We start from the raw sequence: 17,191 nt of genomic DNA, 5'->3' as shown, positions 1-17,191 counted from the left end.
TTCTAGTTTACGCACTGAAAGGGCTCCCGACCCCTGTTTACGTTTCTCAATATTTGCTATAAAGACCTTTTGAGAGCGACATTTACGTGTAACCATAGACCCTGGTGGAGGGTGACACATTTCCTGACAACATATTACATGTACTGTATTAATGGCCTTGGCTTTGTTGATAAAACTACTAGTGTACTAGTAATCTAAACAAGTATACGTCAATAGGATATATAAGTTTGGAGTAGTTATGTAATTTCCTCAAAGTTCATGACTCTGAGAAAATAGTGTGATTCATGCAGTTCAGTGTCACTGTCACTAATGTATGGAGAAATGCAAATGTACAAAGGGTTACTCTTCCGCTACGTCATCAGTATCAAAACAGCAAAACGAGGGGTGTGTTTCTGTTGAATTTCCGGATTAAACAAACATATTGAAACTTGTACATCCTAAAAGTTGAATGCCTGGTCAATATCTTGGAGTACAAAACATCTCAAGAAATATGGTCAGACGGGATGCGAGGGAAACGAGGCATGCTGGGAAGGTGGAAATCTTCTCCATTAAGCAAATTCAATACTTGATTTTGAACCATTCGATTAAAACATTCCTAAGTCATCAAAGTGAAATATCGGACTTCCCCATAGTATCTGCATAAGGAAGTGGTTTCCTTGACAACAATGGTTTTCACTCTCGACATCTAATGTAAGATTCCAGGGACTATTTTGTGGAAACTTTTCAGAAACGTCTAACAACACTCCCTCTATCATTTTAAAAATTAATTGCACAGCAAACTCGGAGAGTTACAGTATCTTTGCTGCATGTTAGCGTATCTAAACAGACAACTTTAATAGGTATTGACAATGTTTGAATATCTCTGTGTATAAACGTGCATCCTTGTATTTTAACGCTTCGTCTCATTCATAGCATTTGAATACTTTTTACATTTGAATCAAAAGGTTCTGACTTGAAAATACATGTCCAGACTCAAGAATTCATTAGAAAAAAACAAATAAACGAGCTTATGTTTTAACAACTAATTACGTCATTGTACTTTTTAGACTTATAGATACCCACAACACCTCTTGAATAAGGGGTGGATCATTTGATATCCCGGGGGGGGGGGCTTGGAAGATTTCGGGGAAAAAAAGATGCCAAGAGGATTTGCTTGAAAAAAAAATCTGGATATGAGTGGGTGATGGAAAAAAAAAAGATGGACCACTGCTGCTAGAAAAAAAAATATCTTGGCAGGGAAATGATGCACAGGTTCGAGTATACTGTTCAACCTGCTCGTACCTCTCCAACCAGGACACTTGTCAAATCACGACAAACAGTTTCAAACACATGTCAGGGACCAGTCAGTTTCGTTAGCCTGAAGTACATATATATATTTGTTCTTGTCTCTGTTTCTTTCATAAATGGTTTAAATATTACTTCATGTAAGGGTTCAAACATAACTATACATAAAATTATACATATTACCTAGCTACCACACTAGTTACAGAACATGCCATGTAAGTGTTTGGCTGTTTCCCAATCAGTGCTTCACTTATCTTGCACTTTGGGGCAAAAGTGAACTTGAAGGTTTTGTAATGGTAATCTTCATACTATTGGATAGTTTATAAAAGAACTTAATCTAAATTGTTCTAGTCTCTTCAGTATGAATTGTCCGAAGGGATGATATACTTCCTATTTCAGACACTACATGTATCGACACCACAACTCAAATTCAAGTTTCTATTGTATACACTAGGTATGACCTCCTAAAGTGCTCAAACATGGAAAACTTATTTAAAAAGGTTATATTTACTTTAGCTTTTCGATGCTTGGCAATATATATCTCAGAGGTTATGAATAACCTAAAATTGCCTAAATAGAAACAAAAAACTACAGATTTGGCATGGGGGACCCCTTGGACTCCATCACCCCAGAGGCCACTCATTCGTTAAACCAACAATAAGATTCACCAAAATTGGTAAAAAAAACTTGAAAAGCTTCTAGGGGAGACCCCCCCCCCCATAAGAGGTAGACATGTCCAAGCCTCAAATCAAAGTTCTTCCCTCCACCTCTTACTGTCAAGATGCTATGAAACTTTATTTCAAAAATGTTTCAACCAGGTGTAGTTGCTTTTTACAATTGTTAGAGCTGTCTTGTAAAGCTTGCAAATTATTGTCTGAAAGTGTCTGTTAATAGCCTGAAAATTGGCTTTAAGAGTAAAAATCCTCCAGGGCTTCTAGGGGGACACCCACTAGAACCCCCCTCCCCCATAACAGGTAGACATGTTCCAGTTTCAAATCAAAGTTCTTTCCTCCACCTCTTACTGTCAAGATGCTATGAAACTTTATTTCAAAAATGTTTCAACCTTATGTAGTTGCTTTTTACATGTTAGAGCTGTCTTGTAAAGCTTGCAAATTATTGTCTGAAAGTGTCTGTGAATAGCCTAAACATTGCCTTTAGACAGCTTACTATCAGATGCTATGAAACTTTATTCACGGGGGTCAGTGACTTTTTGTTGGCCCAATGGAAAAAAAACACTGACACCCCCATCCCCTCAAGCTGGAGAAACTGACCGGTCTATCTGAATGTCTGAGCTCACCAATCAAGTTTCCGATTGGTATTTTCAGTGTGTCATCATACCATGGCATAAAAACCGTCAATGATGTTTATTTAATTGAAAATCAAACATGTATGAAATATGTAGTTTTCTAAATAAAATCTGTGTGTGATAGAACAGCATCTTTTTACTCTCTGTATTACCCTGTGCGAAAACCAAACAGAAAATTGTGGCAACAAATGTAGGTGTTCAACATTGACGTAAAAAAAAAAATTGGATATCTCAAAGAAGCAAAGAAAAAAAAGTTGCCAGCGTAGGCGAAGGAGAAAAAAAAAATAATTCTCAGGCAAGCAGTTGAGAAAAAAATAATGACTCTCCACCAATCTTCCAGGCCCCCCCCCCCCCCAGGATATCGAATGGTCTATTCATCTGCGCTCGCCATAAATCCCCCACCTATTACATGGACATGTAGATAACATAAAGTCATTGTTTATGGGTCCATGGATGTATTAGGGGAGATAATACATGTAAGAGGACCAACGACTGGACCTTTCAGAACCCCCCCCCCCGTAAATTCTGCTCGTTCAAAGATCGTAAATGACATTCTCCCTCATATATAACGCAGCACGTATGTAAATGACATTCTCTCTCATATAATGCCTACCATCAGATCGATCCAACCTTACATTGTAATCGTCCAAAACAAATCAATACCTCTTCAAGCCAAGAATAACTCTCATGAACATACTCTCATAAACCTTTACATTATGAATAGTAATTACACAGACTTCCTTGTCTGTTTCCTTTGTTTACAAGGCTGGGCCGGACCCATGTGTGCAAATATTCGCGCCATTTTTTGTCCGAGCTAAACCAACTAATCGATTTCCGGCAAATACACAATATATATGCTGATTGGTGCAAAGCTGGTTGTGATTACGCAATTCACATTATTCATTGTTCATTCTACTGGAGTTTAAATCACACGACGACCCACTCGGGTTACAACGACTCAGCATCATTTGCCCATATCATGAAATTCGATCGCCTGGTCTCCCTGATAGTGACAGCAGACATAATATGTCGTGGATCTTGGTAGCACGTGTATGTCTGGAAGGACAGAAGTTTACGTAGTAGTACTAGCCTAGATACAGAGACAGTGCAGCAAGAGCCGAACACGATCGAGCAGTGATCCGTGGATCAAGGGTGTCGTACGTACGGTAAGATCTCCGTCTTCTATCGTGTACACACATGCAGCCCCACTCAGTTTACGTTCTTGCATGCGAAGTCCCAGTTGTCCCCCCCCCCCCGGCCCCATCTCCGCTCGATGTAAACTTTACAGCATTCTTAGTCTGGATATGTGAGTGGAGGCGTAAATGGTAACGGAACTAGACTACATCATTCTGTATGTACATTACCCTTTCGTGTATGGTGTTGGGGGGGGGGGGAGCACATGTATGTTGTGTACATCATGTATGGAGGTAGCATTGCATGTTACAAACCATTGAACCACATACAGATGTAAACGTTTACTAGTACTTTCTTGTTGACAATCTGTTCACCTTCTTAGATGACATTTTACGTTTTTCACCGAGTATCAAAACGATGTTGCAAATTCTTGTGGAAACAATGTTGCTCTACGCCTAGTTACACGAACATTTGAGAAGATGATCATCACCATGGTGACTTGTAAGTTTTCAGCAGAAAACCAATGTGGTACTAAAAGTAGCACATCGCATGTATAACAGTAGTCTAGTTCCTGATGACTGTACGCCATTTACACTGAAGAACACGGTGGTCAAGAACTAGACTAGTGTAAGATATGATCCTCAGACCTGTGAACTGCGTGGACATCCGGACAACTAGTCTAGAATTCTAAAGTGGTACTAGTATTACGTTTTGAAAACTTCATACAAATACCATTATTGGTATTAGTATGAAATTTTTTTAAACGTAATACTGTACCAGTTTAGAATTCTAGACTGTGCAATATTGTACCAGTTTAGAATTCTGTGACTATACGTTTTGAAAACTTCATACAAATACCATTATTGGTATTAGTATGAAGTTTTTTAAAACGTAATACTGTACCAGTTTAGAATTCTAGACTGTGTAATACTGTACCAGTTTAGAATTCTAGACTACCAGACAACCGAAAACACAATTCACACCATTATTGATTACCAGCTTCGAGTCACAGAAGGGACACATGACAATACTGGTCAATAGCCTAGGGTGTATCTTATATGTATGAGTATTTAGTGAAGTGAAACTCATCTGACAAACCCTTGGTATCAGTTTACCATCCTGACCTTCAAAGAATGCCACTGTGACAATGAAAATAAAATGCTCCTACCTAAGCTTTTGAATAAGTTGTCAAAAATATCCACACAGGGTTGGTTTTCTTCAAACAATACCAGACACACCTTCTTGGATCAAAACATAACATTTGTATGCGTTTATTTATATTGTTTCGAGGCTGTGAGCTTGACTTGCACATCTGAAAAGGTTCATGCCTCTCTGGTTGGAAAAAGACCCACCCCACCTTTGATTGGGAAATGACTAGTGCACCATGGCCTGTCAGAACATGAACATTTCTATAAGTTCCAAATTTTACTCCGTCTGCAAGCAAGACTATATAAATGTTCATGTTGTGACAGGCCATGATGCACTAGTCATTTCACAATCAAAGGTGGTAGACTATGAGGTGACTATGCATGCAAGCAGGACTATAGTCACAATAGAGAATACTAAAATAATTCACACCTTGCCAGTTACTTTATTGCAACCTGCATTGCTTTTCATTTGTTTCTGTTGTCAGAGCACAGTTTTACTTAGTTTTGTTTGATATATTAGGGTCATGGTGTAGGCTTTGTTTACATGTAAATAGTAAAATTGTGAGGTGATATGCAGAAAACATGCCAGTATCCACCACAAAGTAACTAGAAAGTGCAATAATATCCCATAGATAAAACATGGAGGTGAGAAGGACCTGGATAAAGCTTGTCATCTCAGACCATCAAATGTGTTCAGAGCTCTTTTACTAGTACATCAAATCATAGACAGTGGAGGGCACTGTCTATGATCAAATAAGGGTGTAAACTGCTTCTTACAATGCCTATAGAAAATGGAATTTCTTATCTAAATAGATTTTGTTTAATAGGGTTATTTACAGATTTTTAACACAAACAGGAGGTGGCAGTCTGTAGTGTAGGTCTATTTAGTGGTCTGAGGTTGTTGGAATCACAGTACATATACACAAGACCCTCTATAATATACAGTAGTCTAATGATTTATACACTTAGATGTGCATGTATTACCAAACCAGAGTGATTTATAATTTATATAGAGTTTCACCTTGGTGACACATCACACACAATGTTTTTTGTTATACATTACATACAAAATACTGACACTGATATCACTCAAGCATATATATGCTGATCTCATTGTAACCATACACATAGAAGTTCTTCTTCACTGTCTATTTTGTAACACATATCATGGAAGTATAACCCATGTGGGTTATACTTCCATGCACAAATCAACATCACTGTTTGAAACAAGGAAGATTCAAACACAGAACTGTTCATTTGTGTTTGCATGAGATAAAATGGTAAAGTTTCATGTGGTACCCATACTTGGTGATGCATACATGCTTACATATGTATGTATTTCCACATAACACCATGAGTTGACTCCAGGCTACAGTCCTACTATGTCTTTTCTAGTACCTGACAGGGACCATATTCAGACCTCATCACTGTATGCTCTAGTATTATTTAAATTTTGACATTCCAGTATTGTAGGAATTCATTGCCAACAGCCTGGTCGGTATTACCACCCCCCCCCCACCTCCCATGGTGCAGTCTTTTTTCTTGACTCAGCATTTCATTGTGTAAATTATGAAATGAAATTCTGAATTTGATGATGACATACATACACTTACGTACATGTGTACATGTACACATACAAACATACATACATGCACATACATACATACATACATACATACATACATACATACATGCATGCACTACATGCATGCACTACATGCACACGTACGTACGTACGTACGTACGTACGTACATACATATGATCTACATACATATATTCAATATAATTCTCACTAGATTGCACAAAGAGGACTCTGAAATCTGAAGGCTGGTTAAGTCATTACAGTTGTAGGGTCACTAGGGGTTAGTCTAGAGTGACCCTTCTTTGCATGCAGTCTATTTGGAAACAGGATGGAAGGAATAGTAAACAAAACCATACTTACATTACAATTTACACACCTTTCAATTTAAAAGATCCAGTTGTAATTTAAATCAAGCTACTTGACTGGACTAACAAAGCCGATGAATTACAAAATAACTGAAATTTAAATGAATGTGTACTATAGGCTTGACATAAGTCATTTTGATTGCCATGATAAGCTTCAGAGATTAGATTAGACTGTCGACAGTCGCTCGCGCCTTTTTTCCTCGGCTTATCTAAACTCCGATCCGGCGCAACACTACTATAATCGATTGCATACTGATATCAAGGGCCGAAGGCTCGGGCCTTCGGCCCTCGATCACTCGGGCCTTTGGCCCTCGATATCAGTTTGCGATTAGACTAGAGTTGCGCTGGATCAGAGTTTAGATAAAACGTAGGAAAAAATGGCGCGAGCGACTGTCGACAGTCTAAGATTAGATATGACATTGACAACACCAGTACCATAATAGCTACATAATAGCCTGTGAGATATGTACGACATTTGTGCCATGCTATCAACTAGCACTAGTGGTTCAGAAGCGTAATAGGGATGAACAACACTACCTTATCTTATGCAATGTAGTACCCGAGAAAACCTCTAAAATCACAATTCATCGATTCATCAATCCTTTGCTGGTGTAATATGTCACAATCACAATTCATAACTGGTCAATGAATTATGTGGTTTGATTACCCATTGTTTACCTACAGCAATGCATCCATAAAAAAAGTGTTTTATGGTAATGTGTGATCTCACAAGTAATTGCAGTATGTGTTTTTCATAAGGCAAAATAAAATTAAAAAATTGTGTTACTGATAACCAGACCATCCATAAACTCTAAATATTTTTTTAACAAGAAATTCTTTGTCTTAGTGTATGTCTGTTTACTTTCCCCAGTCATTTGTTTTTGGGTCAAAGCAGTATTTTTCAAATTAAAAAAACAATTAAAATGGTGAAGATTAAACAGAATAAAATCAAATCAAATCCCAACCTACCTACACTATTTTTTGAGACCATGTTACATTTGTATCAGAAACACAGCAGTATCCTCCTCCTCCCCCCCCCCACCACATACATTATGTAGCCTAGCACATGTTTACATGAATTTGTCCATGACATGTGTTATGCAGTGTATCCTTTCAAAATGAAAAGTTCAAAAATATAACAAAATGTAGAAATATCACCCCCCCCCCCCAAAAAAAAAAGAAAAGAAAAGAAAAAAAAGAATCATTTTACCAACCCAAAACACAACTTTGTTTCTTGACCTCAGCCTAATATAATCTTATTGTTAATACACTTAATACATAATCTTAGAGAGCTTCATGTTATTGATATAACTCTTGGATTAAAGCCATGACAACCCAAAACATAAATGTTGTCATCTTGACAACCAATCTTCAATTGGGGATTATGAAGTATTGAGTAATAAAAGATATCTCTCTCTTTAATACTACATGTGAGCAAACATATTAAAGTTTCACACCTGTCATTTGTTTGATTGCCATTTAAAAAAACCCAAATAGGCAATAGTTTATTGGTAATTATCCTTATTTTTTATTTCTCTAAACAGTCATAAAAGATTTTAGTTGTCAACTGATTAAGTTGAAATGTGTAAATGGCTAGCAGGGTATCAATTACTGAGTTGGTTGGGGGGGGGGGGTTAAGCTTGGACAAATTCAGTTGGGGTTTGTCGTGAATTACATTTATTGATCCTTATTTTGTGTTATACGTTGTTATTGTTATTATTGTTGCCGTTTCTAATGAACTCATTATATAGTCATACGTCATACATAATCAACCAATCAGCACGCAGCCCGAGGATAAGACAGAGGATCAAATCAAAGTTTCTTGAGTGATGTAAGTTTCAGTTACAAGTTGGAAGGCGAGTGCATATATATAAAGTACAGAGCTCACAGAGTTCCCAGTGTATCCTACTACTTGCTTGTATCGTCATTTCTATTACTGCTGTTTTCGAACCCCCTTTTCTATTGTGAGTCATTCACTGGGTTAGAGGAGCTAAGCTCCAATATACACCTGATCACTGTTCATTGACAGCAGAAGCAGGATATCAATAGAAGTTAGAAAGATGTGTACTTTAATAATCTCATATTAATATCTACAAGATCACGTTGCATCTTTTAGCAATGGTGTATGTAGCATTGTTGTTTGGTCAAGCGTTCCATTACCTCAAGGTTGCAAATACACATATTTTCACAGAGGCAAAAATGTGTAGTCAGTTTTGGAGGAATGTTTTGACTAAAGACCACAATAAAGAAAGATTAATGGAGGTCAAACAGGGACAACCAAACATACCATAGAGTTAAGTGTTTGCATATGTTGGTCCATGGAATATGTCCAAATGTATTTTAATATCATGATTAATAGCATTACATTTTACAAGTACTATAGAAAAACTATGCAAGTCTGTATCCTATGCCTGTATCCATGTACATGTATGCTTTGCATGTACAACACAAATGTCAGTCTTCGTTGTTTTGATTGATTGTTTTCATTTTCTATTTAATACAGAAAAACAGAAAAAGATGGCAGCTCATGTTGGTAACGCTGATATCCAAAGGTTGCATTCTCTTCTAAGTGAAAATTCCTCACTTCTTTCTAAACACTTATGGAAGATTAAATACAAGTTCCACAAATGGGAACCATCATATGGTGATACCAGTAAGCCAAGAATACTCAGGGAAGAAGATAAGACAGGACAACCAGAATACCAGAATAGTGTGTGTGAACCACCATGGAAGAAATGGGGTCAAACTCAAATTAACAACAATCCTTCAGGAAGTACTGCAAGCAATAATCAGATACCAAACCTTGCTTTATCCATGCCTGCCTCAGAACAAAATATTCCACAAAAGCTGCCCATGAACAACAGTGAAAGACAGCAGGCACCATCTTCAATAGATCTCCGACTACAGTGTACTGATGATTTTCTCAATGCAAAGAACTTTCCTGAGAACTTGGAAAGTAACCATTTCTCTGGCAAGTTTATGTACTCCTCCAATTACTGTGGTCCATCAGTTGCTCATGCCTCTGTAAGGAATGGTTATCACAATGCCCATACTACCCAAGAAACATTTGATAGAGAAAGCATTACTAGAACACAACCATATAATGGAAATGAAGCCATGCGTCATTCATATATTTCAAAGAACTTGGCAGCAGAGAAAGATAAATGTGGCAGTTGGTATTCCAACAGGTCGTACTTTGATTCTGCTGAGATGGAGATGGCAAAAAGACAAAGACACTATCATGGTATTCAACAAATGTCTATGCATACTGAATATCAGTGTTCACCACATCCAGCTGTTACCAAATGGGCTCAGGAAAACTATACTTCACACTTGAACCAACAAGGAGCATTGCCAAAATACAGAAATTTAGAGTTGTCTCAGGAAAAGAATCAGACAAGACATTACTACAGTCCGAATTATAGCCCTCATTTGGCACAAAATAAGAAAAGGTCTGTATTTTGGTCAAATCATGACAGAAAAGGAAGTGAATATAGCTATTCAGTCCCAGGCTGTAAAAATCCTGCATCCAGTAAGTTGTGTACACCATTGAACGCTGCACACACTGCCCATCCAGCCACTAGGATAAGAATGAATGAGCAGCATTCCAAGTCATCTCCAATACTACCCCAAGCACCTACTCATATGGAACGAAAAAGAAGATATGAAACAAACGAAGGTCCTCTGCCCAGGGGTTTTTCAAGTGAATCAAGACTGAAGAAACCTGTGCCCAACATGCAACAGTTAGTAAAGGAAACAGTGTCAACCATTGAACAGTTACCACCAGATGTTAGAGAAACTTTGCTAAGGTTTTTACCTCAAGAACCATCACCCCAGACAAATCAGCATACCAGTGGACTTTCTCAGATCAAGATTGTGGATGTTTGGAGTTTGGCACCCAGTCCCTCCAAGAGAGCATGTATAGAAGATTCCAGGAATGTTAATAGTGATTATTCATCACCAGTATGTAATGATATTACAAAAACAGTTGCTGATTATACATGCTTACACAGCACCACAGATGCTGGAATTGCCATGAATGATGCTTGCAAAGATGGTTTTGAGAATCTTGACGGTTCCCATAGTAACGTTCAACTTTCTACAGGAAATATGACAGGGAATGTTGATCAATCCTTAGATAGCAGCAACTGCATGTATTCACAGGAAAGTGGTATTGGAAACAGAAACGTCTCTCTATGTGCTGCATGTAGTGATATCACCCCAAGCCCATCTGCTGATGGGCTGACAAAACACTCTTCACATTGCCAAGTTTGCCTGGAATCTACAAAGGGATATATGAATATGACAGTCAACAATCAAGATAGTTCATGTTTAAGTAGAGTTGATAAATGTGATGAGAAATGTGATTCCTCTCTGGAGTGCCATGAACGTAATACAAAGGAATCAGAAACGGAATCTGGTGGATCTGAAACCTTGTGTGCCGCAAAAATTAAGCAAGAATGTAAAGATTACAGTTCATGTGAGAAAGGATGCTGTAGTTCTAAAGAGACTGTACAAGGGTCTGATGCACACTGTAAAACTGTGCAGAATATCATCAAAAGAGAACCAAGTGATGAGTTTTCTTCCTTGACCTCAAAGCAATGCTGTAGAACCACTTTAAAGTTTGGAAGTGAGAGCACAGAAGATGGCAAAACAAATGGTGTGTACATAAAACAGGAGCCAATAGATCATGATATAGCATCCTTGCAGAACTCTACCAGGTTTGCTAGTAACCAAGCATTGCAAGTTCATGGTGAGTTGGACATGTTCAAGAGTATCAAAATCAAACAGGAGCCAGTTGACCATTTTATATCTGCAGCCCTCAGCAATCCCGAAGATTGTACTGGGAAGGACACTGTCAAAGCAGATGACACTGAGGAATTACATCAAGACAGGGAGCAATTATCAAAGAAAGGTATTCATTCAAGTAATGTTTGCCTTTCGGGGAATTTCATAGACATTCCAGAAACCCCAGAATGGCGACAGGAATTACCATTGGATTATTCTGTAACTGTTAAACAAGAACCATTGAATGACAGACACAGTACCAAGTCAACAGAGTTTATTGTAGAACCTATAAGTCCTGTAAGTGTGGATAGCAGACAGAGTGCCAAGTTAACAGACTATGCTGTAGGATCAATAAGTCCTGTAAGTGTGGAGGACAGACAGGGTGCCAAGTTAACAGACTACATGTGTGCTGTAGAACCTAAAAGTCCTGTAAGTGTGGATGGCAGACAGAGTGCCAAGTTAACAGACTATGCTGTAGAACCTATAAGTCCTATAAATAGTTATCAGTCACCAGTACTACAGTCCAACATGGATTTAAAAAGTTCCTGTCTTGGCAATGACAATGTAAAACTTACTTGCAACAAGAATGATTCTAATCATGTGACCGGAAAGCTAACATTAAATAATGTCTCCAGTAATGTAAACATGATTAGGGCTAAGACGTCTTCAAAATCAATTGTTGATATGGCACAAGAACGTCAAGGAGACAAGAGAAGCAGCAGATACAAAACAAACATTCTCATGCAGAGTGTAGAAACAAACCAGACTTGTGTTATTGAAGGCAATGGTGACATTGACTTGGACACTATAATTCAGGCTCATGGTATGAAAGATCACCTTCCAAATAATGTTAATGTACATGACAGCCAGCCAGCAGTGCATGCTACAAGAGGAGAACGTTATTCTGGCTGCAGTGATAATACTGTCAATGTTGTCTACTTGATGCAATCAGACCCTGTGAACAAAAAGAACTTTCCATGCTCAGAAGACAGGAACTTCACAATGAGTACATGTACATCAGATAATGATGGAAAATTAGATCCAAATCCACCAACACACATTAACATTTGTGCAATTACAAGAAATGTAACAGGTATTGCAGTACAAGTACACCCTGCTAGACAGAAAGAAACAAGACATTGGGGAGAGAAACAAGTAGAGCTTTATGAACAAAAAAGAATTTTGGAGCCAGCCAAAGCCAAAACATCATATGAATACCCTGATATTTCAGTGCTATTACAGCAGCCATTTATCCCTACAGTTTTGCAGCAGTGGAAAATCCCTTCTACTCAACGAAATGGTAAATTCTTTATGCCAACATTACTACTCAGGAAAAGTATCTTCCCAGACTTGGACAATGTGTCATTTCATTCCATTCTGAAGCAGTGTGGTATCATGGAACGGCCAATGACTAGAGGAGAACAAGAATCCTTCTGTGCAGGTACCAGGATGCAACGTGCAGGAACTAGACTAGTACCTCTCTATGAATTAGTCTTGCATTACAAGACCTTGCTTCAGACTATACAGGAGACGTGTAAATGAAAATGGAGTGAAATCATTGAGTACAACAGCAATGTAAAAAACATGGTGATGTCGGTTATAATCTAAAGGATACCACCCTAAACTGTCAGTGACTTTACCAAGCACCAATGTATGCATCACTATTATAAAACAGACTGCTGGGGTGCGTTTGATTTGCATAATCATGATTGTGATTAATCTGATGTCATTTCTGGAAATGAGGTTGTGTCAAAAATGCTCAATCATGATCATGATTACTTACATGTAAACATTTAAAAAAGTTTCACACATTTCCTATAAATGCGAAATCATGATTGTGATCGATAAATCATGAATATGATTGTGCAAATCGAACGCACCCAAGATGTCAACATTTCAAAATATGACTAGTGTTTCTACAACCATATACTACATGCAATCTTTTTGTTTCAAATTATGATACACAATGATCAATATTTGATAAATGAAAACTCTGATATAGTATAGCAGTTGACTAATATCAGAGTTGATCAAATCAGAATTGGCCACTTGTAGGCTGCAATGTTTCAAACAAACTTTAGATATGAAAAGCATCCCTTTTTGCTGAAAATATTTATCATTTTTCAGTTTTGACAGTAGCATAGAGGTGTCATGTTTAAAGGGGAACACCACGCCAGGAAATAACGGTATTAGTGGGACTGTCCAGAACCCAAATTTATGAATATGCCTTTATTTTCTGTATTGGCCTTTGGATAAGCATACCCTGAAATTTACCGAAATGGATTATTTTCTGTGTGAACAATAGGAGACTTGGACAATAGTCAAGAAGCATTTATTTCAAGACTTGTGCCTTTTTTTCTTTAACATTTTCTGTAAACATTTTTCTAAAACTTTAACTGCATGCTATTCATTGGACATCTTTGATTACTTTTGGAACTTCCTGGAAAGTATCACTATGTATTAGACAAATGTTGACTTTATTAACCTGTAAATACACTTCAAATATTGACAAGAAAATGAAGCATATTCCTTCCCTGTAATATAATACATGAGCCTTCAAAAACAAAACATCTCATTTCTTATTTCTTTTTCTTTTCATTCAGTTTTTGATTTCTGATTATAGATAGACAAGTTATGCAACATCACATGTATCTTCCATAGATATATTGTATATGTTTATACTACCAAATTGATAAAGTAACATCATTCAACTTTATTTATATTGTATAGTGTTAAGGGAATTGATGTATAATTCCGTATATCATTAAAGACTTATTTTTTATCATAATTGAAATTTTTTTGTGAGAGAGAGAGAGAGAAGATGTATGTGTGTGAGAGAGAGAGAGAGAGAGAGAGAGAGAGAGAGAGAGAGAGAGAGAGAGAGAAGATGTGTGTGTTCGTGCCATCAGATGGACAGACAATACTAATACTGATTTGATCCACAGGCCCTCTATTTAGAGAGAGATATCTCATATATTTATATAATGTGATTAAATACCACATGCAGAATTTGCAGAGGTCAGCATATTGGAATAACTGGTAAACATATTCTGATTATACTCTACAAACTAAATGTTATCTTTCTCTCAATCCTGTTCATAGATCAAACCATTTAAAAGCTAACATTAGATTAAGGCGGTTAAATTCTCGGCACCCTTTCATCAATTTTGACTTAATTACAACTTGTTATCAAATCAGTTATCAAATTAATTATTACATCAGAAAGGTAATCTACAACAGTAAGTAGTACGGACATCTGATCATTAATATCTGATACACTTCTTTAGTTCTCTCTTACATAATATATTTGTGTATGAATAGCTGACATTGAAACATTGAGTTACTAAATGCAATAAATTCTTTTATCACCAATCATTTTTTTACTGCAAACAAAGTCTTCATGTATCTGAAACCCATAACTAAAGCCAGGGGAACGTTCGATGTGTCAAACCGCACGAAATAAACGTTATTAAATTTTGTGAAATAGCTTATTGAGGTAGAGATGACTAATTATAAGTTCCTGCGATGGTGACCATATCGTATCCAGTGTTTTTGGTCTGATTTACATTGTATCTAGTATGAATTTCCAGATGGCAATATGACATAACTTGACAGTTATGTTGTACCATTGGAGCTACATAGCTTGATAGTGATGCAAGCAAGCAAACTAAATTCTTACTTATCTGTAATAGATACTGATAGTTAAGTTTTATTTGAGAAGTATTGTGTACTCAGACTAACTATTTGAGTGACAGGCATTGTCTTCGTTCCATGTCGAGTGAAAAACATGTTCGTATAGTTTGCAACACAAGATAAGCTAATTTATATCTATACGTTGTTTGACATAAGCGAAAATATTCACATATAATAAACAATAATCGGACTATACTGCGGTGCACTATCATTCTCACATACCAGAGCTGTTATTTCTTTCGCGACACTGCGAAATATTGACGACGGGTTTTGGACGGTGCCGTAAAAGAGGCTGTGATTTACGACGATGTCCAGTATAAAGGTAATGTCGATACATGTCTTCACCGTTATTGTTAGTGCGCGTGGTATATAGTATAGTAATAACAGTTTCCTCCACAGATCTAAACACTGTGTAGTATGCGTATCACTGCGTATGTCATCGAGTCATTTAAGTATTATTCCTAATATTACCAAGGTTATATTATGCATCAGTAATTAGAATACAATAATTCATGGCGACAATCTGAACAATTAATAGTAACCACGACTGCGATATGTGGGCAATCTGCATCACAACAATACATAGCGTGTCTAGTAGGCTTCAGTCACTACACTCATGAAAGTATAAACCCACATACTTCCATGCTACACTCGAAATAGACACATTCTGGAAATACTTTTACCCGTTAGGAAATTATAGATTCATGACAACGTCATGAAACTTTGGCGGAGTACTAATTTACCCTTTTCTAACTTTTGGCTATTTTATGAAAATACAAGACTTACAAATTTCTGTTTGCTACAAAAGTATTTCTAAACAATAATTGTATGTCACTTGCATAGATACATGATAGTTGGCAATAACTAACTTGCTATACGAACACGTGTCTTAATATGAGCTAGTGTTGACAGAAAGCAATGCTGTTGGCATTCTCTCTAGACATAAACTGCGTCACGATCCAATTTTCCACTCCTTGAACTGTTTAAATGACTTTCCCTTGACTTGTGACATAGATTAATGATGTATACCGTTTATTGGTAACCTTCCAACGGGGGTGTCGTTAGGGAGCCTTCAGTAATTACAGGGGGAGCGGGGGAATGTGGATGGGGTCACTTTTTACAAATCGGTCCTCGGGGAAGGGCCATGTTTTAGAAAATGGGATGGGGGACACATTTTACTTCGACTAATATTGTATTGTTTAAACTTTACATTATTTTGTGATTTTGGCAGCCCATCACTGCCATCCGTTCACTTCCATTTGCTACCTGCCGGAGACATCAGAGGTCATTTCAACTTCAAGAATATTCTCGTAAATGTCAGTAATATCATCGCTTACATAAACAGATGTTGTATACATCTATCAACACGATCATACACCCGTTGTACCAATATTAGTTACAACCCACTTCCTATACTCTGCGCTTTTAACATTACTTATCCTGTGAAATAAAGTATTCTGATTTTAGCTACAACTGGAGTGACCCCTCTCTCTCTATCCACCGTTCCCAACACTCTACCTCACAACAACCTGCCCTTCTAATGTGCCTAGCCACACTACCACATTGGTTAGGGTTAGCTAGGTTAGATACCATAATATCAGAACATATCAATCAAATCACTCCGGATATCCATGCAATGAATCAATTGTCAGATGTGATGTGAGGATAGGGGTCGGTCTCACAGAAGTGAAATGGGAATAGTTGGGTTTAAGATATTAGGGATAATGTTATGGTTTGGAGATGTTGACCTTGGTTCCCACAATGTCGGGAGTGTGTCCATCTCGTAGGAGTTAACTCTTTGGCCTACATCTCGGCCAATTAGATACAAACACAGCCAATGATTAATGATATGCCTCCAAACAATTAATTCATTGTGGTTGTAGTAGTGGG

Source organism: Glandiceps talaboti, chromosome 12, assembly GCF_964340395.1.
Source record: "Glandiceps talaboti chromosome 12, keGlaTala1.1, whole genome shotgun sequence".
Classification (NCBI taxonomy): Eukaryota; Metazoa; Hemichordata; class Enteropneusta; family Spengelidae; genus Glandiceps; species Glandiceps talaboti.
This window is presented reverse-complemented; position numbering follows the sequence as displayed.